This window comes from Delphinus delphis, chromosome X (assembly GCF_949987515.2).
Source record: "Delphinus delphis chromosome X, mDelDel1.2, whole genome shotgun sequence".
Taxonomy (NCBI): Eukaryota; Metazoa; Chordata; class Mammalia; order Artiodactyla; family Delphinidae; genus Delphinus; species Delphinus delphis.
In genome coordinates this window covers 117,573,496-117,600,426 of record NC_082704.1, presented here as the reverse complement: position 1 = coordinate 117,600,426, position 26,931 = coordinate 117,573,496, and positions in this window count along the sequence as shown.

Below are 26,931 nucleotides of genomic sequence, written 5' to 3'. Positions count from 1 at the left end.
AAAACGAAATTGATTAATTTACAGGGTTCTATCTACTAATCTTTGTAGATAATACAACCAAAAAAGATGACAATGATGCTGATACCATCGGTATGAATATCTGTGCATATTAATGGGCTTAGTTAATAGAGTTCTCCTCAAGTTGCTTCAAGGGTCCTTAGCTCTGGCATGACATTACTCAACATAATTCTCCCGTTTCCTGATGAATCCTTTTATTTTAGGGTACCAGATCGAGTTCCTGGGCTGTATATTATAATCTCCTAAGTAGAGTTAGCCAGAGGTCAATAAGCACCATTTTGAGAGCCAAGGACCTGACACAGGTATGTTTTGCTTTCCACTGAATTAAATAAGAGGGAATTTTGAATAATTCAGGGCCCTTCCTTCTTACAAATAAGTCTGAGTTTTGAGGAAAATGCAAATTAAGGCAGCTTTTTCTGCTATCTATTTTCGGCCAGATTTCTTTTCTCTCACTTCTCTTCAACTCCTGAGCTGTGTTCCATTCTATTCTGGTTCATCTTCCATGTTAACTAATAGAGTTAGCTGAATAAGTTACTTAAGGAGGAACCTTGAATAGAATGTTTGTGTCATAATAGGAGGCAAAACTTCTGAAGAAGGTGGCCATTATGATGAAATGACAAGAGTTAGGGTGGACAACAGGGCCTGGAGTCCCTCCAGGACCCCTGAAACCACACCATGTACACCACCTGGTAGCTGCCTCTTCCACTGGTCCTAGAATATGGTTATCGAAAGCTGGACTGTTTTTATTTTTAATGTACCTCTAGGAACACCCAGTTAGAAGAACTACTTTCTTCTCTGACTTATATTTTTAAAAATAAAGGAAAATAGGCAGTTTTATACATTTTTAAAACTGTCAGAATTCTTTCTTTGTTCCAACTACCTTCTTCATTCCCTCATTGGACCTACATTTTTCTCTGAGAGAACGATGTCTGTAAGACTGACTGGTTGCCCTATACAGACTCAAATATCTGGATGCCAGAATGGAACAGACTTTTGTTATGGATCCTGTTCTGTAGCAAACTCCAGACCAATTCATTTGAAGTAAATTGAGCAGAAGACCCAAGAGGAACACCAGTTGAGGGGCGCATGAAAGTTCAGAGCAGAGGTTAAATGTCGTTTGCTGTTCTCGCCTATTGTCTCTTTCTCCTTATGTTTCTGTTGTTCTTCTGTCTCTCCTCCTTCTCCTGTTCTAGGTTTAGATCACCTTTATTATAGTGATAATGAAATACTTTATTCTACAAAGGATTTTTTCAGACAAATGCTTTGTACAGAACATTCTTCTCTCGTGAATTTTTCCCTCTTGTGCACTTCAGAGTACGATTTAGAACAGGGTTTCTCACCTTGGCACTGTTGACATTTGGGCTGCAAAACTGTGTTAGGAAGCTATGCTGTGAACTGTAGATTGTTTCGCGGCATCCCTGGCCTTGTCCCATTAGATTCCAGCTGCACCTCCTCCCCAGATGTGACAAACAAGAATGTCCAGATATCTCCAAATGGCCCCTGGGGGTTGGGAGAGAGCAAAATTGCCCCCAGTTGAGAACCACTGATTTTAAGGAATAAGTTTTTATTTCTCCAGGGTTAAAATAAAGTAATTAAAAATATAAAATTTCTACTAAAGGTCTTGTGCTGTAGCTGGCTATTTTATTCTCAAATCAGAAGGGGTTTCATATCATTTCAAATGTCCTTGACAGTCTTCCTAGTTTCATATGCAGGCCTTATAATGTTAAGAGATTGTCATATAAAGTCCGCGCCGCCATCAAGCTTGATGCTCTTGTGCAGTGAGGCCATAGTCTTCATCACTGTTTCTCCGGTAGCTCATACTGGCACACCAATCTATGTCACAGTCACAATGGCAACATCTGGGCTTCTTCCCCTGCTCTTTGATTGTAACCCCATCTTCTATTTTCCATTCTGTCTTATTCTAAACTTTTTGTTTTGTTCTCTAGCCAGTTTTTCCTTTTCCCATGGTTCTATCAAGAATCCCTGCTGTCTTGGGTTTAAGCAGCCCATTAGATGGAACGTTATCAAAGGCTTTCTGAAAATTGAGATTATCCATGTTGCATGCATTACCGTTCTCCGATGTGTCTGTAAGCTGCTCCAAAGTATACAAAAGAGCCAGTGAAGTTAGATAGATAACATCTTTCTACATAAAATCCCCTCGCTCTGTCTTCTTGAGGCCAAAACACCCATCTGAAAGGGAGAAAAATGCTCGTCGAATATGTTTTGAATGCAGTCCAAATATTCGAATGCTTGGCATCATATTGACAGCCATCTGGCGGGCTGATAAAATTTTTCTTCTAGATACTTTGGTGGTGTGTAGCCAGAACTTCTGAGTCTTCTTGGAATACTAGCGATTGTAGCTGGTTCAGAGTTAACTAACATTTATTGAGCCCTTACTATAAATATCACACATAAATAACTATTTGATCCTCATGAGCATTGCGTAAAGTATGTGTTTCTGTTCCTTTATTACAAATAAGAAAAATTGGCCTTAAAGACTGAGGTCACAAAATAAGTGGCAGACTCAAACTTGAATTTGGGTGTCCTGATTCCTACTCTAGTCTCTCTCCTCTACAGCATAGAGGAAGAGCACAGAGTCCTGTGCCCAACAGACGAGTTTCGATTCTCATTAAGTAACTTTCCATTATCATTGCTCAAAATGCAATCCTTGGATCTGCAATGTCAGCAACATCTATGAGCTTGCTAGAAATGCAGAATCAGGGGGTCTAGTGCAGACCTACAGAATCAGAATCTGCATTTGAACAAGATCTCTAGCTGATTCCTTTGTACATTAAATTTTGAGAAGTGACGCTCTTCGGCTCTGTGAATATGCTAAGGCAATCACCTGGTTGGATACTATGCTGTGTCCCTTTGCAATACCAGGATGACCAGCTACTCAGCCTCTTCCTGTTGCCCCTGCCTACGTTCCTTGGCTATGGTACCCTTACATCCTCCTGGACATGGCAAGCGGCTTCAAGTCCTTTGTCAACACCAATGAATATGCAGTGGTTTCCTAGAACTTTGTGTTGAGAAGGATCCTGAGGCTCTATCAGGCTTAAACTCGTAAGAGTCTGATGTTGGCCATAGGTGTGGGAAGTGAAAGAGGAGAACACACATGACTTAGATTTGCCATTCTTATTCTAGACATTCCTTCCCTTGTTCTCACTATCGATACTTATGCATTTATTACCTCATTGTTGCAATACAATTCTAAGTAACTGCATAGAAAATCTGATGAGACAATTCCAGCTAAAAGTTGATCAGTGATAATGAATTATTTATAATTCTCAAGTAACTGTGCATTTTCATAGGGCCCTTTAATTATCTGAAACAAAAGCATAATTAATAGCAGGGTTAGGACTCATTAGGCCTTTTATCATTTTTCAGTTCAATAAACTTAGGATCACAATATGATGGTGGGCACCTCAGCTTCCCCATCTTCTTGTAAATTGGCAGCATTGATGAGGAAGGACACATTGTAAGAGAATATAAAGGACCAGTTCATGTCCATCTACACCACCAAGGAGAAAGACGTAGGACCTGCTTAAGGGGAACAGAATGAAAGGCTGTGTGGGACAACTGACCCAGCTATAGAAACTGGACCCACCACGAGCAGTTCAGGAACTCAGACTCAGCCACGAAACACACTGGCAAGTCACATGAGACTGAATACCATAATTACAGATCACATTTGCACAAAGTGCTACCATGTCCAAAATACTTTCCCATTTTCTCTACTGAGATCCTCTCAGTTCTTTTGTTAAACCTTACTTTGTAATCGATTTTTTTTTATTTTTCATAAGTGTGTTATTAGGGTTAGAGTCGGTATAACTGAATGTGATTCTTTTAAGGTGTGTTTTTATGAAATAAACAAAAGGATTCGTTGAGAACCTAATTCAATTCTAAGAAGTGAATGAATAAATGGTATGGGAATAGTTAATAGACACACAGGGGCCACAACGACTATAAAAGCCCAAGTAGTATTTATACATCCCTTCTGTATTGGTCAGGGTTTTCCTGAGAAACAGAACCAATAGGGGAAATGGAGATGGAGATATAGATGTAAAATTTGTAACAAATCTCATTCTAGATATCTATCTGTCTCTATTGAGAGAGAAACAGCGATCTAGAATGAGATCTATTATAAGGCTCACATGATTATGGGGACTGAGAAGTCCCATGATTTGCCGTTTGCAAGCTGGAGACCCAGAAATCTAATGGTGTAAATTCCAATCTGAGTCCGAAAACCTGGGAAGCAAGAGTACCTATGGTGTAAGTCCCAGTCCATGGGCAGGAGAAGACTGATGTCTCAGCTCAAGCAGTTGGGCAGAGAGAGAGAATTCAACCTTCCTGCACCTTTTTGTTCTCTTCAGACCCTCAACTGGTTGGATGATGCCCACTCACATCAGAGAGGGCAATCTGCTTTACTCAGTCCACCAATTCAAATACTAATCTCTTCCAGAAACACTCTGACATACACACTCAGAAATAATGTTTAACCAGATATCTAGGTATCCTGTGTCCCGGTCAAGTTGACGTATGAAATTGCCCATCACAAGTCCATGCCTTGTCAACTTGACACTGATATGCATCTCCTTAAACCACATTTGATCTCCAAATACAATAACAGAGTCATAATTCCACCTAACATGATACATCTGTGCTGTGTACAACCAAAAACATACTAACTCCTTCCCCAGAAGAGGAGGTAAGCCCTTAAGTGACGTTTACTCTTTCCCTTGATATCCCATAGCTTAAATACTATGATGCAGAGTCACTATATCATATGTTACATGATAATAGAATAAGAGAGAAAACAGATCTACTGTGTGTGTGTACATGAGGGCATGCACAATTACAAGGAACTGTTCTAGGACCAGAGCCCTGACTCTGCTCCAGATTCTTCTTCTTTCATCATCTTAATGTCTAATGTTTCTCTTCCCCTTGATAACTCATATCTAGGCTGATATGCAGGTCCATGTAAAGGCATTTGCTTCCTTTTATCTGGGTTGATCTGAGGGCTCAGTTTTGTTGTTGTTGTTGTTGAGTTGTTTTGGTCTTTAGTTCCTCAAAATTCAGCTTCTCAAGTACAGACATTTTCTTTACAAATTTATTTTTAATTATGTGATGACTACATGAACACATTTTCACTTGTAAGATGATCAACCATACAGCTCCAATCAAAGTCACCTTTGGTATTCCTGCTACCTATGCCCACTCTGAGGCTTCTCCACAGAGGTGATGACTGTCCTCAGTCATTTTGGACTCTTTGACATCCCTTTAGCAATGTCTGTTACTATTTGCAACTCACCAAACGCTAAAATACATCTAGCTTGACTACTGTTGTCTGTCAGTCAATGCCTTCTCAAAAATGCTTTCCTCGACTACAGTTAGAGAATGATAGAACTCTCTGGCTTAAAGGACCAAGGGACTGGGAGTAAGGGGAGATATCTTCAGAAGCAAGTGTTGCCTGAAGGTTCTCCTTTCCTATAGCCTTTGGAGGAGTCTGTCATTTTCAGCTCCACAGATTCCCCTGGGCAGCAAGAGGGCGGAGTTAGAAGCTGACCCTGGTTGCGGAGTCCTGACTTGCTGGAGTCTGGTTGTCTCACCATATCGTGACAGCCACACCATTTTAGTGTGGCTTTGGAAGGGAGATATTCAGATGGCATGGGGCTAAGCTATACCAGGTGCCCAGTCTCAAGAGCTAGGGGGTATCTTAATCTGTTCAGGCTGTTATAACAAAATACCACAGACCAGGCATCTTATTAACAACAGAAATTTATTTCTCACAGTTCTGGGGGACTGCAAGCCCAAGATCAGGGTGCCAGCATGGTCAGGTTCTGGAGAGAGCCCTCTTCTGGATTGCAGACTGCCAACTTCTCCCTGCGTCCTCACATGGTGGAAGGTATGATGGAGCTCTCTGGAGCCTCTTTTATAATGGCACTAACCCCACTCATGTGGGCTCTGCCATCATCACCTAGTCACCTCCCAAAGTCCTCACCTCCTAATAACATCACTTTGGGCATTAGGCTTGTAAAACATGAATTTTGAGGGGGCACAAACATTCAGACCATAGCACATGCTAGATTCAAAGCTGTCTTGGCCAACGTTTCTCCCCCTTTTTTCCTTCACCCCCAAGTTAAACTCAGTTCCAGTTCCCTAATGCCCAATGCTTCCTTACCTTTGGGCATGCCTCACTGCCATTTTCCCTTTTGCCTGAGAATCTTTGCTTACATTTTTTTTCCCTATTTGAGAAACACGACATAACAAGAAATTTCACACATTCACAGAAGGGTGTTTTATGCCAAAAGATACTGAGAATCTAAAAGACAAAGAAGGTAAGAGTGCTAGATGGAAACAAAGAGTCAAGGTTGTACTGGCAGGCTTGCTCCTTCCATCTCCTTCAGTAATGCCCCAGTCGTTTTCAATTTTAAGGTAATAGGAGAGGGCTGGTCCACAAGTACATTGTGCTTTTCTTTCTTTTTACTCTAAAAAACTTTATATAAATGTATCCTATTAAGTTGGGCTTGGATACTGTATCATCTGGGCCCATGATAGCAGCAGTTATGAGACTAGCAAATCTGTTAAATTCCTGGAGCTACTTTACTGCTGCCTTCCCAATGGTATAGCATATATTAGTTTCCTATTGCTACTATAACAAATTACCAAAAACTAAGTGGCTTAAAATAAGACAAACAGTTCTGGAGGTCAAAGTCCTACATGAGTCTTAAGGGGCTAAAATCAAAGCTCCTTTCGCAAGGCTGATTCCTTCTGTGTGCTCCAGGGGAGAATCCACTTCCTTGCCTTTTCCAGCTTCTAGAGGCCGTCTGTATTCCTTGGCTCCTGGCCCCTTCCTCCATCTTCAAAGTGCATCATTCCAACCTCTACTTCTGTCATTCCATCTCGTTCTTCTTTGACCTTCTTGTCTCTCTTATAAGGACCCCAATGATTACACTGGGCCCTATCCACTTTGGTATGCCCATGTCTGTAGGTAAAGAGAAGGATCTGACTGGACACTTGGGAGTAAAGAAGATACAGAAAGTAACTGAAACCATATCGGGTGATGGGACACTGCATAGAGCAATGGTTCTTAATCTTTTTTTAGAATCTAATGGACCCTACAGATCTTTGTTTCAGAAAAATGAAAAATCATACACAACTCCACATGCAATTTCAGGGCTTTAAGTGCTCTCTACACATGCGTGAATGCCAGGTTAAGTACTCCTAATGTGTAGTCATCTACACTAAATATCCAGTTAGATCCTTACTTCATACTTCTCACCAAAATATATTCTGATAGATCAAAGACTTGATTCTCACAAAAGAAAACATGGGGGGGAGGAATAAACTGGGAGATTGGGATTGACATATACACACTACTATACATAAAATAGATAACTAATAAGAACCCATTGTATAGCACAGGAAACTCTACTCACTATTTTGTAGTGACCTATATGGGAAAAGAATATAAAAAAGAGTGGATATATGTATATGTATAACTGATTCACTTTGCTGTACAGCAGAAACTAACACAACATTGTAAATCAACTATACTCCAATAAAAATTAATTTGAGGGCTTCCCTGGTGGCGCAGTGGTTGAGAGTCCGCCTGCCGACGCAGGGGACACGGGTTCGTGCCCCGGTCTGGGAAGATCCCACATGCCGCGGAGCGGCTGGGCCCGTGAGCCATGGCCGCTGAGCCTGCGCGTCCGGAGCCTGTGCTCCGCAACGGGAGAGGCCGCAGCAGTGAGAGGCCCGCGTACCGCCAAAAAAAAAAAAACACTTAATTTGAAAAAAGAAAACATGAGTTTTAAAAATAACCTCAAGGTGATAAAAGCTTTTCTAAAAATAAGACAATAATCTCCAACCCATGAAACAAAAGATTAACAAAATCAGCCAGATAAAACTACGTGTGTGTGTGTGTGTGTGTGTGTGTGTATTCTGTGTGGAAATTAATCCATAAACAAAAAGGCAAATGACAAAATGGGCGAAACATCTGCAAAGATAAAGGGTTAATTTTCTTCATGTTAAAAACATTAAGTTGTTAAGACCAGTAATTCAATAGATGTATAACGTCAGTTCAAAGAAATTGATATAAAATCATTTTATTTAATTTGAGAAGATATTCGGTTTCATTCGTAATAAAAGAAATGCTATTTTCAAATGTTAATTTGAAAAATATTAAGAAGACTGAGCACAGTCTTAGTGAAGGTACTAGGAGAATACCATACATATATTGCCACTGGGAATTCAATATGTACAACCCCTATTCTGGTGCTTATCAAACTGAAATGTGTACACAAATCACTCGGGAATCTTGTGAAAATGCAGACTCTGGTTCAATGCGTTGGAGGTGAGGCCTGAGATGTTGCATTTCTAACCAGCTCCCAGGTGACGCCAACACTTCTGAACCACAGGCCACACTCTGTGTGACTGGCAATGCTTAATAAAACATTTCAATGCACGTATCTCTTAAACCAATAACACAATTCCTAGGAATTTATCCTACTTATATTCTTGCATATATGGGACATGGTGTGTGCGCAAAATACTCTTTGTAAGACTGGTTGTAATAATGAAAGACAGTAAGCAACGTAAATGTCTGTCACAGTAAGTGTGCTAGCACAGAACTTTCTCAGGCCCTTCTTTGTTCCTATATTGTATTCATGGGGGGTTAGAGGACTGAAAACTGTATTTACCAGACTCTCATACAGCTAGGATTTGTGACATGATTTAGATGTCATCAGTAAGCTGTATGTGTATGAAATTTAAAATAAAAAGAGATAGCTTCCTGATGCTCTGAAGTCTGCAAATTGAGGTGGACATGAGCATTTGCAGTAGCTATACACCCCACACCCAGGGTCTGCTCAGGAGCTCCATGACTAAGAGGCTCAGTTATGGTGGCAGCAGTGACAGTAGCAGCTTCCTGACTTATTAATCATAGCGATTATGGTGTGACCTTTAAACCATTAGCCCACTAGTTACCCCCTGAATTCAGCTTCTGACTTGCTTCCAATGAGTTTTCAAGCACCTAATTTTCTGTAGCAAATCCCTTTCTACTTGAAACATCTAGAGTGTTTTGTAGTTGTTGTAGTTTTCTGCATGTAACTCTGACTAAAATAGTATTTCACACCAAGATGGAGAACTGGGATAAGATATCCAACCTGTTTGGTTTTCATGGCCGTGATAACTTCATCACCAAACTGGCTTATATCATCCCACCATATACATAATCCCAACCAGCTGAAATACTATTCAAAGGCAAAAGGAACATGGAATGCTAAATGAAGAAAGACATTTGTAAACACCAAATATAACCTCATGATTAGTTGTCAAATTGAGGAATGTAACAGCTACAGATATTTTTTTCCTTGTTGTTTTATGTATACACCTTTATAAATTAACCAAATTCCTTTTTCTCTCTCCTCCTTTCTACTATTATTTTTTAAATAAATTTACTTATTTTATTTATTTCTTTTTGGCTGCCTTGGGTCTTCGTTGCTGCGCACAGGCTTTCTCTAGTTGTGGCGAGCAGGGGCTACTCTTTGTTGCAGTGCGCGGGCTTCTCATTGCAGTGGCTTCTCGTGTGGAGCATGGGCTGTAGGCACATGGGCTTCAGTAGTTGTGGCACATGGGCTCAGTAGTTGTGGCGCACGGCCTTAGTTTCTCCGCGGCATGTGGGATCTTCCAGGACCAGGGCTCAAACCCGTGTCCCCTGCAATGGCAGGCGGATTCTTAACCACTGTGCCACCAGGGAAGCCCTCTACCACTATTTTATACCAAGATGTATAAATCGTGGTTGTTTTTATCACTTAGCCCTTGGGTTATATGATATAAAAGTTCAATTATGGGCTTACCTGGTGTCACAGTGGTTAAGAATCCGCCTGCCAAGGCAGGGGACACGGGTTCAAGACCTGGTCCAGGAAGATCCCACCTGCCGTGGAGCAACTAGGCCCGTGTGCCACAACTACTGAGCCTGCACTCTACAGCCCATGAGCCACAACTACTGAAGCCCACATGCCTAAAGCCTGTGCTCTGCAACAAGAGAAGCCACTGCAATGAGAAGCCCGTGCACTGCAACGAAGACCCAAGGCAGCCAAAAATAAATTAATAAAAATACGTAAATTTATTTTTAAAAAAGTTCAATTGTGACTAATTTTAAAAGACCTTGTACGAAAATCTAGAAACAATAAATGCTGGAGAGGGTGTGGAGAAAAGGGAACCCTCTTACACTGTTGGTGGGAATGTAAATTGATACAGCCACTGTGGAGAACAGTATGGAGGTTCCTTAAAAAACTACAAATAGAACTACCATACGACCCAGCAATCCCACTACTGGGCATATACCCTGAGAAAACCATAATTCAAAAAGAGTCATGTACCAAAATGTTCATTGCAGCTCTATTTACAATAGCCCGGAGATGGAAACAACCTGAGTGTCCATCATCGGATGAATGGATAAAGAAGATGTGGCACATATATACAATGGAATATTACTCAGCCATAAAAAGAAACGAAATTGAGCTATTTGTAATGAGGTGGATGGACCTAGAGTCTGTCATACAGAGTGAAGTAAGTCAGAAAGAGAGAGACAAATACCGTATGCTAACACATATATGTGGAATTTAAGAAAAAAAAATGTCATGAAGAACCTAGGGGTGAAACAGGAATAAAGACACAGACCTACTAGAGAATGGACTTGAGGATATGGGGAGGGGGAAGGGTAAACTGTGACAAAGCGAGAGAGAGGCATGGACATATATACACTACCAAACGTAAGGTAGATAGCTAGTGGGAAGCAGCCGCATAGCACAGGGAGATCAGCTCGGTGCTTTGTGACCGCCTGGAGGGGTGGGATAGGGAGGGTGGAAGGGAGGGAGATGCAAGCGGGAAGAGATATGGGAATATGTGTATATATATAACTGATTCGTTTTGTTGTGAAGCTGAAACTAACATACCATTGTAAAGCAATTATACTCCAATAAAGATGTTAAAAAAAAAAAAAGACCTTGTATGAGCTGCAAGAAGTTAGACAGACAGGCATGAGTCCGTGTGGCTGCTGGCCTCCGTCTCCTAGGATCTACTCTCCAGCTTCACATGTATGAATCAGCAGTGACACTTGGGGCTATGGCAACCAAAACTTCTGCAACTCCAGATCATGTCTATGGTTGTGTAACTCTCAAATTAGTAGTACAGTGAAACTGCATGACTTTCACTCCTCCATCCCTTTCAATTATTTTAATTGTCACCTAAATCCCTTTATTAAACCTCTTTATGCCAGAAATAGGGTCTCTCAAGATTCGAACCATTTTGGAGCCCCATACATACTGCTAATACATATATACTAATAAACTGCTGTGATTAAAATACCTATATACTGCTTGCTAAATGAAATTAAGTCACTTAGGCAGGCAGTCACATTCAGTGACATTTAGAACATACCTAACATAGCTTCCTAGGAACTAGCTTGCTTATCCAGTAGGATCCTAAATGTCCATTGACAGATGAATGGATAAAGAAGATGTGACACATATATACAATGGAATATTACTCAGCCATAAAAAGGAACGAAATTGAGTTATTTGTAGTGAGGTGGATGGACCTAGAGTCTGTCATACAGAGTGAAGTAAGTCAGAAAGAGAGAGACAAATACCGTATGCTAACACATATATATGGAATCTAGAAAAATGGTACTGATGGACCTAGTGGCAGAGCAGGAATAAAGACGCAGACGTGGAAAACAGACTTAAGGACACAGGGCGGGAAGGGGAGGCTGGGACGTTTTGAGAGAGTAGCACTGACATATACACACTACCAAATGTTTTTTTAGATAGCTAGTAGGAAGCTGCTGCGAAGCACAGGGAGATCGGCTCGGTGCTTTGTGACCGGCTAGAGGGGTGGGATAGGGAGGGTCGGAGGGAGGTCCAAGAGAGAGGGGATATATGTATACTTATAGCTGATTCACTTTGTTGTACAGCAGAAACTAACACAACATTTTAAAGCAATTATACTCCAATAAAGATGTATAACAAAAAAGTTGCCTGGAAAATGTTATTAAACTAGTAAAAGTGAATTCGTATTTAGGTCTAGTTCAAATGACACAGTTTAAACAACGAGTGAAGAATGCATGACTTGCACGGAGCCGCCTGCCGGTTTGAACCGCAGCCCCGCGCGCAGAGGGCCATGGGGCTGGCGCCAAGGGCCGGCGATTCGCCGCGGGAGGCGGCGCGGGACCGTGGCATGGAGGTGCTGGCCTAGCTGGGGCCTGTGGCCCTACGTCGTCTGGTTGCGACGCGGGTCCTGCGCACGCTGCGGGGCTGCAGCCGCCGGGCGGTGAGCGCCCGAGGGGCCGGGAGGCAAGCCGGGGACACCAGGCGGGTGTGGGCATCGTGTCCACAGCTTGCGTCCCCTAAGCCACGCTTGGGCCATGATCACTCGGTGAAGCTGCGCTGCGACACCGCAGCCGACTTCTTCCCGCGCTCTGAGGACCTGTGCACGCTGCAGGACTCAGTGCCTCTGCCCGCCTTGCGCGCTTCCCTGCGGCAGGGCCTGCTGGGCTTAACGCCGACCGCCTCTGCGGGGTGGACTGGGTGCCGCTCCTGAGCACCCTCTGCCCCTGATCTGTATCCAGAGCTTCTTCCAGCCACGGCTGGGCGAGACAGGACTCTTCCACACGTGAGAAAATGGGAGTTGTCTATATGTTAAATCTGTATAGACTTCACAAGTGACCTTTTGTCTTTCATCGAAAGCACTGGACCTGCAGCAGTGTGGCCTCACCAGTGAAGGGGCAAAGGCTTTACTAAAGGCCCTTGAAGCCAACAGAACTCTGCTCGTTCTGGATATAAGAAAAAATCCACTTGTTGTACCAGTGGATAACTTCTCCATCGGTGAAGGAACCACGCAAAGCTGCTAGGTAGAAGAAGAGAACTATCATTTTGGAAAGTGGTCGAAAAGGAAAAGCTACTATTAGAATTGATGTCCAGTGGAGGCCCAGAATAGAAGATGAATACTCCATTCCGCATTGGCAACACCAAAGGAGATGATGCTTTAGAAAAAAGATTTCTCGACAAAGCTCTTGAACTCAATATGATCTCCCTGAAAGGGCACAGGTAGTGAGTACGTGCCACATCCAAAAGCTTGTCAGAGAATTGGTTTAGTTTTCAGACGCTGAAGGAGACACATCTAGGAGCCTGCCTATCCTGGAGTAGCAGTTATTGTAACTAGTTGGGAAAGACCGTTTGTTACGGGGGTGCTCCTGCTGCTGCTTACAGGCCCCTTAGCGCGATTCCATGGCCGGGAGCATGGGGGGGCCACACCTTCTAGGAGCTTTGGTCAAAATTTCCTTTGAAAATCTGCTCTGACAGCACAGAGGTCTGGTGCAGCCATCCCAGGTCTGGTGCAGCTGGCACAGCCTGTTCAGTGTAAGAACAGACACTGTTGCTCCCCCAGACATCCGAGAGAGTAGTTAATTCTGTCAGCTCCATGGAAGATGTATGTTCTCACGCATGAGAATAGCTGCCCGCTCCCTGCCCTCTGCATGGCAGGCTCATCGAAGAGTTGAGCTAACCTAGGTTACCTGTGAGCGTGACGGTCCTTCACTGCGTTGGAAAGGAATTTTCTAATGACTGAGACGTGTGACGCTCCTGGCCACCTGCGGGGGCTTTCAGGTGGGAGGTTGGACACGATGGCCTCAGGTGCCGTGACTCTCGCAGGAGCTGGTGACGGGAAGGAGGGTCGTCCTGATGCTCAACCAGATGCTCCTGTTCTTAACGGCTGCATGGGTGGTTCTTCTGGGTCCGTGGGAGGCATTTGGGCCTCTCTGCATAATGCTGTCACCATCGAAGATGTCAGAAGCTGGCAGCCTTCATGAAGCCTTTTTTGGAGATGCACCAGCTATGAGCACATCCTAACCAATATACAGTTTGCCCTTGAACAGTGTACATAATTGAAAGTCACTTGGGCATGGCCAGAAAATCTAAACAAACACAGTATTTTTCTCGAATGAACATACTTATGATAGATTTTCTTCTCTTTCCAGAGAACAGCAAAGCATCCACAGCTGTCCCAAGCTGCTGAAACTTAACCTTAGTTCTGACTTGAACTGGAAGCTTTTAAAAAGTCTTCTCTCGCTTTTCTAGCAAATTCCAGCTACTGTTGTCTTTGCTGCTATGTTTTCTGCATAGATCTCATATTCAAAGCTGCCTATGGGTTTAATTATATGCCAATTGCAGGTGATTATTTTTAGAGACACACAGCATGGAGGGTGGGTGGGGCCCTCTAGGTGCTGAATTTTGATCCTTTGCAAGATGACAGCAGTGGGGTCTTCTGGATTCTTTCTTTATACGGTTATTCTCATAAAGCGATAAAAGTGACTTACTATATGTTTATACAGCAAGGTCTGTTTTTAATACCAAATAGTTTATATCTTTATGCATTTATATCTCTGTGCCTTTATATTTCTAATAATACGGTTCTTCTTGGTATATGTTAAGACTTTGAGAATTTATTAGGATCCCTGACCTTGTGCATTAGAGTGTTACGTTCTCAACAGTTGTGTGACTCCCCTTCACCCTTCCCTCTCCCTTTTTAAGCTGCTTCACAAGATTTGGAAGCTCCCTGATTCACTTTTACTTTCCTTTCAGTGGGTAGAAGAACAGTTGTTTGGTTGGTTGGTTGGTTGGTTTTGTTTTTCAGTTATGCTGTTAAACTAAAAATCTGCGTTAAATTCCCTTACTGTTTCTTCACGTGACTGTTCTCTTTCTGGTGTTTGACCAGTGATGCTGTGAGTTCGGGAAGATCTTTGCTGAAGAGTCTTTTCCCCTATTGTTCATCCATTGTCAGTGTTTTATGTTGACCGTGTGAAGGACAATAAAGTCCTAAAACATCTAAAAAAAAAAATGCATGACTTGTCCCAAGTGTTATTTTACAACATCAGTTTATTATAATCCTAAAAACTGTTTTTTAAACATTGCTGGATGAAAATTTTTAAAGATTTCCAAAAAAGGGAAATTTGATAGCACAAATCTATTTGGTCAGAGACACTGTCTTTACAGGGAATCTAGGAGCTTTCTGTTTATAAAATCCAGTATTATTTGTATTTTTTTCCTTTGGGATATAAACAATGAAAAACTGGTAGAAAAGATTCAATACAGTAAACTATAAAATTATCATGTTTAATCTATCAATCTCAGTGAGAAGACCCAAAGATGTTCATAAGATAAGTGACTTAGATCCGCCACAGTTCAATATAAGCATTTAGGAAACACGGCAAGCTGATGTGATGTACTTGACCACATTTTTTCATTGTCAACTGTGGTCAAAAAGGCCACACTGGGCATCAAGCAATCCCTGAAGTGCTCTCTGATGTCTAGACTTCAAGCAAAGTAGGCTCTGGTCACATCTTCCAAATCTTTGCACGTGCTTTTCCATTTAGCTCCACAACCAATGTTTCCTCTCCAATTCCTTCTCTTTCAGCACACAGTCTCCTTTAGAAGGCCCTTCTGTGACCTTCAGACATGAAATTGCTCCTCTGGCCCTCTGTATTTCCTTTACTGTTACATTTGTTCCCATTGAGTTTGTAAACTCATCTCTCTGTCCGACTAGTCTGTAGTTTCATGAGGCCAGGAATGTGCTTCTGTACTCTCATCTCCTTAGTCTCTCCTCTAGTATCTGGTGCCTACTCAATTCTTCTTAGATGAGTTAGTGATCAGCAACAACCGCACTGCATAATCTCCCCTTTCCTACTCTCGTTGTCTCTCCGTGGCTGCGTTTCTCCTAGGATGCACATCTCTTTCAAAATGCAGAATTTACACTACAAATTCACTGTGTAAAAGTACTGGGGGTAGAAAAGGTGAAGGTCTCTTTAGGACTCTCAAGCTCTGAACTGTGTGCCCTCTCCTGAACTTTTATGTGTTCATTTCACTATTAAATCAGGAAAGTGTACAGGTGCCTTGTTTCACACATCTTTTGTGAGTCTGCCGGCCCATACAGTCTTGCAGAAGAGGAAAGTCTTGAAAATAGGTTCATGTCTATTTTGTGGGGGGGAGGCGGGATTACATTTGACAAAAGCTCATAAAGCAACTAAGGAACAGAGTAAAGTAGTCGTTGAGGATGATGATGATGATGATGATGACAACAATTACAGCAAACAGTTATATGTAAGAGGCACTAAGTACTTTACAATATATTATTTAATCTTGTCCAGCAGTCCTAGGAGTCAGATATGAATATCTTACTCAATCTACAGATGAGGAAACTGAGATATGTATGCGTGCACGCACATTACGTGGACTATGGAACCGAATGACCTGGGGTAGATACAGGCTCCACTCTATGTGCCTCTCAGAACAGAACCCGGCATACTGGGCCTTTCCGGGGCGCTGACCATGCTGTGTTTCTGAATCTCAGTTTTGGTTACCTAAGCGTTCATTTCACAACAATTTGTTAAGCTGTATGTTTAGGTTTAATGAAGTTTTTGTATAAATGTAATATTTTACAATTTTAAAAGGCCGAAAGAGAAAAAGGAAGGGTAGAAAGATGGGAGAGAGGGGGAGAAAAAAGAACGACGGGGAGGGAGCAGGAAAGGAAGAGCCTGACAAAGTAGGCATTGTGTAAGTGTCAGCTATTATTGTCTGAAAACAATTCCCCATGCTTTTGGCTGTATTTTTGAAGGTACGAACAAGATATTGACCAATAATATATCAAGTCAAGTGTCATCAGCACAGATGTATAACCAGCTCTTTTTTTCAGAGGGGCTTACTTTTGTGGAAAACCGCCAAGTGTTTCACCTCTTATTACAGTTAAAACTTCATTATGAAATATCTCAGATACACAGAAAGTTAGAGAAAATAATATAACAAATACCTGCACACTTACCACACAGTTTTATCAATTCTTTATATTGTATCCTATTTCAGTTATTTTTAAGTTAAAAAAATAATTAGTTATACATTTATGCAACTGAAAACCCCCCTCCCTTATATGTGCTCCTTCCCTCATCCTGTTTCTCTCCTCTCTTGGAGAAAGCACCATCATTATGAGTTTATTGTTTCTCTTTCCATGCATTTGTATACAAATATCATATATAATATTGTTTTACATGTGTTTTAAACTATATTTCACTAGTTATTGTGGTGTTGATGCAATGGCTCTATGTTATTTATTTTATTTGCTGTGTAGTAGTCTATCGTATGAACATATGCTATATATTTTATTTTATTTGTTGTGTAGTAGTCTATCGTATGAACATATGCTATGTATTTTATCCACTCTCCATTTGTCATGTATTTAAATAAGTTTTGCAATAACAAGCAATTCTATTAAGAACATTCTTATACTGGTCTCTGCTATATAAAGTTAAGAATTTTTCTAGATATCTTCCTAAAAATGGAATTGGTGAATCAAAGATAGTGTATCTTCAACTTTACCATCTATGGTCAAATTGTTCTCCAAAGTGGTTTTTCCCATTTGTACTCCTACCAGCAGCATTTAAGAATTCTCATCTCTTAGTATCTTTACCAGAACTTTGTATTATCTAGACTTTACATTTTTGCCAACTTGAGAATGTGAAATTTAAAATTGTTGTTTGAAGATACACTTCCCTAAACACTAATGAGGTTATACATATTTTCAAATGCCAAGACATGGAAACAACCCAAGTGCCCATCAACAGGTGATTGGTTTAAGAAGATGTGGTGTGTATATATACAATGGAATGTTACTCAGCCATAAAAAAGAATGAAATATTGCTATGTGCAGCAACATGGATGAACCTAGAGATTATCATACTAAGTGAAGTAAGTCAGAGAAAGAAAGACAAATATTATATGATATCACTTATATGTGGAATCTAAAGAATAATACAAATGAACCTATATACAAAACAGAAACACACTCACAGGCACAGAAAATAAACTTATGGTTACTGAAGGGGAAAGGAAGGGAGGGAAAAATTAGGAGCATGGGATTAACAGATACAAACTACTATACGTGAAATAGATAAGCAACAAGAATTTACTGTATTCAGTATCTTGTAATAACCTACAACGCAAAATGATCTGAAAAAATCTACATATATACATACACATAACTGAATCACTTGGCTGTAGACCTGAAACTAACACAATATTGTAAATCAACTCTACTTCAATTTTTAAAAGTAGAAAAAAAATCATACCCTTGAGAGATTCATCTATGTTGTTTGTTCTCTGTGATATACTGTATTCTATTGTATTAATATATTACAATTTATGTATCCACTCTACAGTTGAATATTTGTATAGCTGATAGTCTAGGTGCTACTACAAAGAGTGCTACTATGAACATTCTCATACATGTCTTTTGGTAAACTTATGTATACATTTCTGCAGAGCATATAACCAAGAATACAATAGCTGGCCATAGGCTATTACATGTTAAACTTTACTAAAGCCTTCCAAACAATTTGCAAAAGTAGTTGTTTCAATTTATTCTCCCACCAGTTGCTCCACAGCTTTGCCAAAACTTGGTATTATCTGTCTTTTCCATTTATGGCACTCCAGGACATATAATGAGATCTTGGTAATTTGCATCTCCCTGAATTTACATCTTTGCTGAAGTCAATCACTTTACACATATCCTCTCCCACACTGTGACTTGGTTTTTCACTATTTTTATGCTGCCCTTTGATGAACAGGAGTTCTTAATTTCAACGTAGTACACTTTTTTTTTCTTTTTAATTAGTGCTTTTTGTGTTAAAAAGTATTTTGCTAACTCCAAGGTCATGAAGAGATTTTCCTAAGATTTCTTCCAAATAGTTTATTGTTTTTACCTTTCACATATATATCTACAATCCACCTCAGATTGGTTTTGCATATGGTTGAGTTAGGGGGTCAAGATACCTATTTCATATGGACATGCAGTTGACTCAACATCATTTATTAGAAGGACTATCCTCGCCCCACTACACTGTAGCAGCCCATTTCACATAATTCAAGTGACATGTGTGGGTCTCTTACTGGACTCTCTATTCAGTTCTATTTGTCTACTTGTCTATTCTTACATTAATACCACAGCATCTTAAATACTGTAGCTTTATAATAAGGCATGATACCCGATATCTTCTAATGAAAAGATGCAAAATAAGATTTATTCTAGGGGCTTCCCTAGTGGCGCGGTGGTTGGGAGTCCGCCTGCCGACGCAGGGGACACGGGTTCGTGCGCCAGTCCGGGAGGATCCCACATGCCGCGGAGCGGCTGGGCCCGTGAGCCGTGGCCGCTGAGCCTGCGCGTCCGGAGCCTGTGCTCCGCAAAGGGAGAGGCCACAACAGTGAGAGGCCCGAGTACCGCAAAAAAGATTTATTCTAAGTATTTGACTTTTTAAATAAATTTATTTATTTATTTAGGTTGCGTTGGGTCTTCGTTGCTGCGAGCGAGCTTTCTCTAGTTGCAGCGAGCAGGGGCTACTCTTCGTTGCGGTGCACGGGCTTCTCATTGCGGTGGCTTCTCCTGTTGCGGAGCACGGACTCTAGGTGTGCGGGCTTCAGTAGTTGTGGCTCACGGGTTTAGTTGCTCTGCTGCATGTGGGATCTTCCCGGACCAGGGCTCGAACCCGTGTCCCCTGCATTGGCAGGCGGATTCTTAACCACTGTGCCACCAGGGAAGGCCCAATTTGACATTTTTGGTGCTATTGTAAATGGTATTTTAAATTTCATTTTCACTTGCTTATTGCTGGCATATAGAAATAGAACTGACTTTATATGCAGCAACCTTACTAAATGTATTTATTAATTCTTATAGCTTGACTACAGATAGAGCTTTAGATTTTTTTTATATATAGACAATGGTGTCATTCGAAAATAATGATAGTTTTATTTCTTCCTTTTCAAACTTTGGCTTTATTTTCACTTCTTTACTTGCCTTATTGCTCTAGCTAGGACCTCAGTGTTTAATAGGACTGAGGAATAGTGAACATCCTTGTCTCATTCCCCATCTCAGGGGAAAAGCTTTCCATAATACACTGCTAAGTGCAATGTTCTACAATTGTGTGGGGTTTTTTTTTCTGTAATGATTGTTTTTATCCTTATATCTTTAATATTCATTACCTGGGTAGTTTGCTTCATTTAAGACTCGATCTCTCTTTTTTTATAAAAGGTAACCTTGGATTTTTTTTTTCTAAAGAACAGTCACTACTTGATAAATTTCTGGCATGTGATTTCCATTTTGAGTATCAATGTAACTTTTACTAAAATCCGTCTATCTCTGTTTTCTTGCTTGGGCCTTGCCTTTTTATTGCATTCTGAGAAATAAAAGGAAAATAAAAAAACATAGATTTGGGTTTGTATCAAAGCTATTCAGGTCACTTATCCATATTTTTTAAAAAATTGTTAAAGTATAATTGATTGACAACATTGTATTAGTCTCAGGTATACAGCACAGTAATTCAATATTTTTACAGATTATACTATATTTGAAGTTATTATAAAATATCAGTTATATTCCCTGTGCTGTACTATATATCCTTGTATCTCACTTGTCTTATACATAGTGGCTTATACCTCTTAATCCCCTACCCTTATCTTGTCCCTCTCCCCACTAGTAACCACTAGTTTGTTCCCTATATCTATGAGTCTATTTCTGTTTTGTTATATCATTTGTTTGTTGTATTTTTTAGATTCCACATATAAGTGATAACTTATACTTGTCTTTCTCTAACTTACTTCACTAAGCATAATACCCTTTAAGTCCATCCATGTTGTTGCAAATGGCAAATTTTCATCCTTTTTATGGCTGAGTAGTATTCCATTACACATTTTCAATTTAAACTAAAATGAGATCAAGATGATTTTGAAGGCTAAAGATTCTTTTTTTTCTTTCATTTAACAAGCAATTCTGGAGCAGTTGTGCTGTACCAAGAACGATGCTAGGCTCTGCGAACTGTGAAGGCTGAATATTCACTAATTAATTAATTAATTGACTGTTAGTTCACTTAACAAGCGTTTTTGGAGAAATTATGGTGTACCTGGAACTGTGCAAGGCCCTGGAGATACAGAGGAGTTCTCAAGGAGGTCCCACTGCACAGGAAGAGATGACAGTGGCTCAGACAAGGGGGCAGCAGCTCAGACGGAATAAAAGATAAATGCACTGGACAGCTATTTAGGTGCTAGGACTTGGTGCACGATTACTGAGAGGGCTGAGAGAAAGAGGGGTGTCAAGAAGGACTCCAAATTTGAAGTTACTTAGGAAGTAGAATTGGTTGAATGATTGGGTGAGAAACACAAATTAATAGGTGGTATTAAGATATATGATTTGAGTAAGAGGGTGGATGATGACTTAGACACTGGGATTCACTGAGACACAGCAGAAGCTTAGGAAGAAAGGTGATGAGTTCCACTTGAACTTGTTGCATTTGAGATACTTTGGGTACTCCACAGACACGGGGCAAGCAGGCAGTTTAGACACAGGAGTCTGACACTTCGGAGTAGAATGTCTGGAGTTAGGATTTTGCAGATCACAGTCGGCCGCATCAGTGGGGCTGAGGTGGCCTTCTGGGGATATACCACCATTAAGAACTAGGGTTGCAGGTCTGACCATCTATTGCATTAACTAGAGTCCAACCTCTTTTCAGTCACATGTTTATATAGCCACAAAATAATTCATATCTTGTCTGTGCAACTTCCCCAGGTGTGGTTACAGCCCTTCCTGGGTGGGTGCATAGTGACTGAGAATCAGATTCACTAGTTACTGTTTTTCTGCAATGGAAACCAAGTACTGAGTAAAGAAAAGCAGAAGAATTATTTTCACATTTTGGCCCCTTTTGCATCTTTCTGTTCCTATGTGAGAACCTGTCTTTCACCATCCGTTCTAGCCTCCTACTGCAACATACCAACAATTATGTAACATTATGCAAGTCACGATTGTGTGTTACCACACTCAGAAAACCATTTGCAAACCAAGGATGGAATTAGAATACTCATTACAGCTAATATTTATTTTTCATTATTAAAATCTTACTTGGATGCCAATAAAATGAAAAATTAAATTTGGTGCAAGGCTTGTAGAATAAACCCTTTATATTATTTCAAACCCTGTTAAAAATGTGTCTTAAATAACTTGGCTCACTTTCCCTCCTTTGCCACATACAAAATAGTGGTCACATCAGCAAGTACTCAGTATGTTGACAGTTATATTCATTAGGACCCTTGGTTGCAAGTAACAGAAACCTATCTGAAAACAACTCAAAGAAAAAAGAATTTCTTGCCTTAGATTCAGTGAGCTACCCAGCTACCATAGAAAAAAACTGCAAAATCTGAGAATTCAGGAAACATGATCATAAGGACATTATTATTATTGCATGTATTTAAAATAATATAGATCTTGATTAAAAAACTAAAAATAGAACTACCATACAACCCAGCAATCCCACTACTGGGCATATACCCTGAGAAAACCATAATTCAAAAAGAGTCATGTACCAAAATGTTCACTGCAGCTCTATTTACAATAGCCAGGACATGGAAGCAACCTAAGTGTCCATCATCGGATGAATGGATAAAGAAGATATGGCACGTATAAACAATGGAATATTACTCAGCCATAAAAAGAAACGAAATTGAGCTATTTGTAGTGAGGTGGATGGACCTAGAGTCTGTCATACAGAGTTAAGTAAGTCAGAAAGATAAAAACAAATACCGTATGCTAACACATATATATGGAATCTAAGAAAAAAAAAAAGGTCATGAAGAACCTAGGGGTAAGACGGGAATACAGACACAGACCTACTAGAGAATGGACTTGAGGATATGGGGAGGGGGAAGGGTGAGCTCTGACATGGTGCGAGAGTGGCATGGACATATATACACTACCAAACGTGAAGTGGATAGCTAGTGGGAAGCAACGGCATGGCACAGAGAGATCAGCTCTGTGGTATGTGACCACCTGGGGGGCTGGGATGGGGAGGGTGGGAGGGAGGGAGACGCAGGAGGGAGAAGATTTGGGTGCGTGCGTATGTGTGTAGCTGATTCACTTTGTTGTAGAGCGGAAACTAACGAACCATTGTAAAGCAATTATACTCCAATAAAGATGTTAAAAAGAAATAATAATAATATAGATCTTGGACTACCATGGTGGCGCAGTGGTTAAGAATTCGCCTGCCAATGCATGGGACATGGGTTCGAGCCCTGGTCCGGGAAGATCTCACATGCCACACAGCAACTAGGCCCATGCGCCACAACTACTGAACCTGTGCTCTAGAGCCCGCAAGCCACAACTACTGAGCCCACGCACCACAACTACTGAAGCCCGTGCGCCTAGAGCCCGTGCTCCACAAGAAGAGAAGCCACCGTAATGAGAAGCCCGCACACCACAGTGAACAATGGCCCCCGCGAGGGGGAAGGTAAGCTGGGATGAAGCGAGAGAGTGGCATGGACATATATACACTACCAAACGTAAAATAGATAGCTAGTGGGAAGCAGCTGCATAGCACAGGAAGATCAGCTCGGTGCTTTGTGACCTGCTAGAGGGGTGGGATAGGGAGGGTGGGAGGGAGGGAGACGGAAGAGGGAAGAGATATAGGGATATATGTATATGTATAGCTGATTCACTTTGTTGTAAAGCAGAAACTAACACACCATTGTAAAGCAATTATACTCCAGTAAAGACGATAAAGAAAAAATAAAAAAGCATTGCATGGGCTTCCCTGGTGACGCAGTGGTTGGGGGGTCCGCCTGCCGATGCAGGGTACGCGGGTTCATGCCACGGTCCGGGAGGATCCCGCATGCCGCAGAGCAGCTGCGCCCGTGGGCCTTGGCCACTGAGCCTGCGCGTCCGCAGCCTGTGCTCCGCAATGGGAGAGGCCACAACAGTGAGAGGCCCGCATACCGCAAAAAAAAAAAAAGCATTGCAACTTTTGTAAACTCTCGGAGGCTGGATCCCAGCTCCGGCTTTTACGTTATGAGCTTTCAGACTCATAACTACACCTTTGTATCAGACTATTCCACAAAACCACAAAACACATTGTTACAATGTAGGTCTGCATATCACCCAAGACAAAAGTAACAAAAAGGTATCTACTTGCAAGGTCAAACTTAGGCCATAGGCTGTTACAACTCATCAATGGGCTGTTCCAGAGATTCATTTAAAGTTTCTTTCTAACATTAAAGAGCGATTCCAGTGAAACTGTATCATATATGGTCATTAGGTTTACCCTTCATTCACAAAGCCTATTTAACCCTGAATACATGCGAAGCACTTCTTCAAAGTCACCAGCGCTTACGTCTTTATGTCCAGGTTAAAAAAGAAAACGCATTCTCAGTGGGAGGGCCATTTCACCAATAACACCCAAATGAGCAGTAAAGATCATGCTAGGTGCCAGTAACTTAACTCTCTACCACTGCACAAGAGGTGTGATCAGGGCAGTTTGGGCTGCACCAGGATTTATTATACCGCATAACAGGCAGCCTGGAGTTAGGCAGCGCGGTTGGTTAATTTCAGTGAGCCAGGGACGCAACAACGTATCAAAGACCCAGGCAAGCGTTCCCGCCCTAGCATTTTACACTTATCCTCAGAGCACCGAGGATGGCTGGCTGCAGCACTTAACCGACATTCCCACGCAGACAGTAAAGACCAGTAAGAAAGAGAAGCGCTTTTATCACATCCACCCCTCTCTGGGCGGAGAGAGGGGGATCTTTCCTTCCAGATGTGCTCGCCCCCGCTCTTTCCCCTCACCATGAAAACTTCTCTCAGTGGCCGGGACTATATCACATGTCCATGCCCGAAACCAATCACAGCAAGAGGAATGGTTCTCAGGCCTAGCTGCACATTGGAATCACCTGGGAGCTGTGGAAACAATGTTAACGCTAGGCAAGAGTAGGTTTTAAAAGTTCCCCAGCTATTCCATATGTATACTCAGAAGCCAGGCCTACGATCTCTGGTGGGAGGTCTACTCTGAGGACTTGGGAAGGCAAACACCTGTACAAAACTGGGGTTCTGCTAGCAGCCAGGGACCTGGAACAGCCAAAGGCCACGTGTGAACAATTAATAAATTTGCCGCATGGACATACCTTGCTATAGCCAAGAGAAGGGATCTCTGCAGGTCAGTCGCCCACTAGACGACCTATTACGAGAAATAAAAAAAGATTTCTGTTATAAGAGATTTGATAGCTATCTTAATCCGCTAATCCCCTGCAAAAAAAAAAAAGTGGAGGAGGAAAATACCTTATAAACTTCAGCTCGAGTGTTGAATTAATTAAACAAGGAGGTCCTTAGATGGAGGTGGCTCTAATGCCTTGGAGGCCTATATAAGCAAACCAAAATCAAAATCTAATCCTGTAAATGCCTCAAGGTTACCAGATTGAAACCTAAGGACGACCAATCCCAAACAGCCAACTAAGCTTGAAGCTACATCCCATCGATAATTTCCTTACCTTGGTTATGCCTTTTCTCTATAAAAGTTCCCCCTACCCAGTTCCGGTCAGCAGGCCACTCCTAACCACTTCCGGTTTGGTGCTGCCCGATTCTGATTTTTCTTCAGACTCTTAAGAATTTTTAATATGCCTCAGTTTATCTTTTAATAGTTCTGATGTCAGAACAGGGAACCAAAGGAGCCCCCAGGAGCACTGAGCAAACAAGCAGAGGTACCTGTGAAGCCCCTTGACCGGCTGCCTGCTCGCTGCCTCTGGAGGTGGGCGAGTTCGTCTCGGAGGCTGGATGCCAGCTCCGGCTTTTACGTTATGAGCTTTCAGACTTCGAGCCTTTCTTTCTCCGGAGTGGGGCGAGAAACTGGCCAGAATCAGACTTGTTCCGACTCAGCAACCGAACCGATTCCAGGGACGAACTGTGTCCAACTTACAAAGGGGACGAGGACCAGGACGACTTAGAAAATGGACCAGGTCCGATGACAAACTCGGTCCGTCCGACTTTGAAACTGGAGCCGGTGCAGAACAAAGTGGTTCCGCCTTAGAAACCGAAATGGGTCTGGGGACGGACTGGGTCCAACTTAGAAACCAGACCCGGTCCAGGACAGATTGGGTTTGACCTAGAAACCGGACTGGGTCCAGTATGAGGCCTCAGGTGAATAAAATTTTGTTTTAAGGTTAACCTTACCAAAGATAATCCTGAGTTACAGTGGCCACAGTGGAGAACTTTTAACCACCTGAGATAACCTTATCCCCTTACGAGGTGCCCTAGAGGAAAGGGGTCTCAGCCAGGCACTCACTCTGAAGGGTAGAGGGAAAGTTATTCTTCCTCCTCTACAGTTTCTAGTGACCAGGATGAGACCTACTGGGACACCCCACTCACTCCGAATCCTGCAGACGGCATCCTGGGAAAACTGGCAGAAGCCTGGCAAAGGGTAAGAATTCTTACCAAGGTCAGCTCTCCAAAATCTGTGGAGCCTGGTCGAGAGAGGAAGGGAAAATTTCACGTTGTCCCTTCCTTTCCCAATTTACATTGGCTGGAAAACACATTGGTTATGGAGCCTTTCCCTCCCAGGGAGAGCTGTGAGATATCAATGTTTTACCTGGTCTTCTCTAGGATGCCCAGAGGCATCTCATGAAATACAAACTCCAGGGAAGTCATTCTTATCGGGGGAAAAAAGAAGTGGCAGCAGCAGCTATTTGGACATTGAGTGAATGAAAAATCTTAACACTTTTTCCCACTAGTATTAGTAAAATCTTTAACCATCTGAGCAGGTAAACTTAACTTATTCTATCTGCCAGAAACACAATTGGAACCCAACCATTCTTTTATAAACTAGTGAATTTTGCATTATTGTATGTATCTCATGCCTAAAAAGTTGAAACAAAAGCTATAAGACCTCTGCATCTGTCTGTATGTTTATGTATGTAGGTGATAAAAATGTGATATTCTTCTACCTTTGGATGGTATAGCCAAAATTCATTTGTAAAGAGCTCTATTTAATAGGCTGAAAAAACA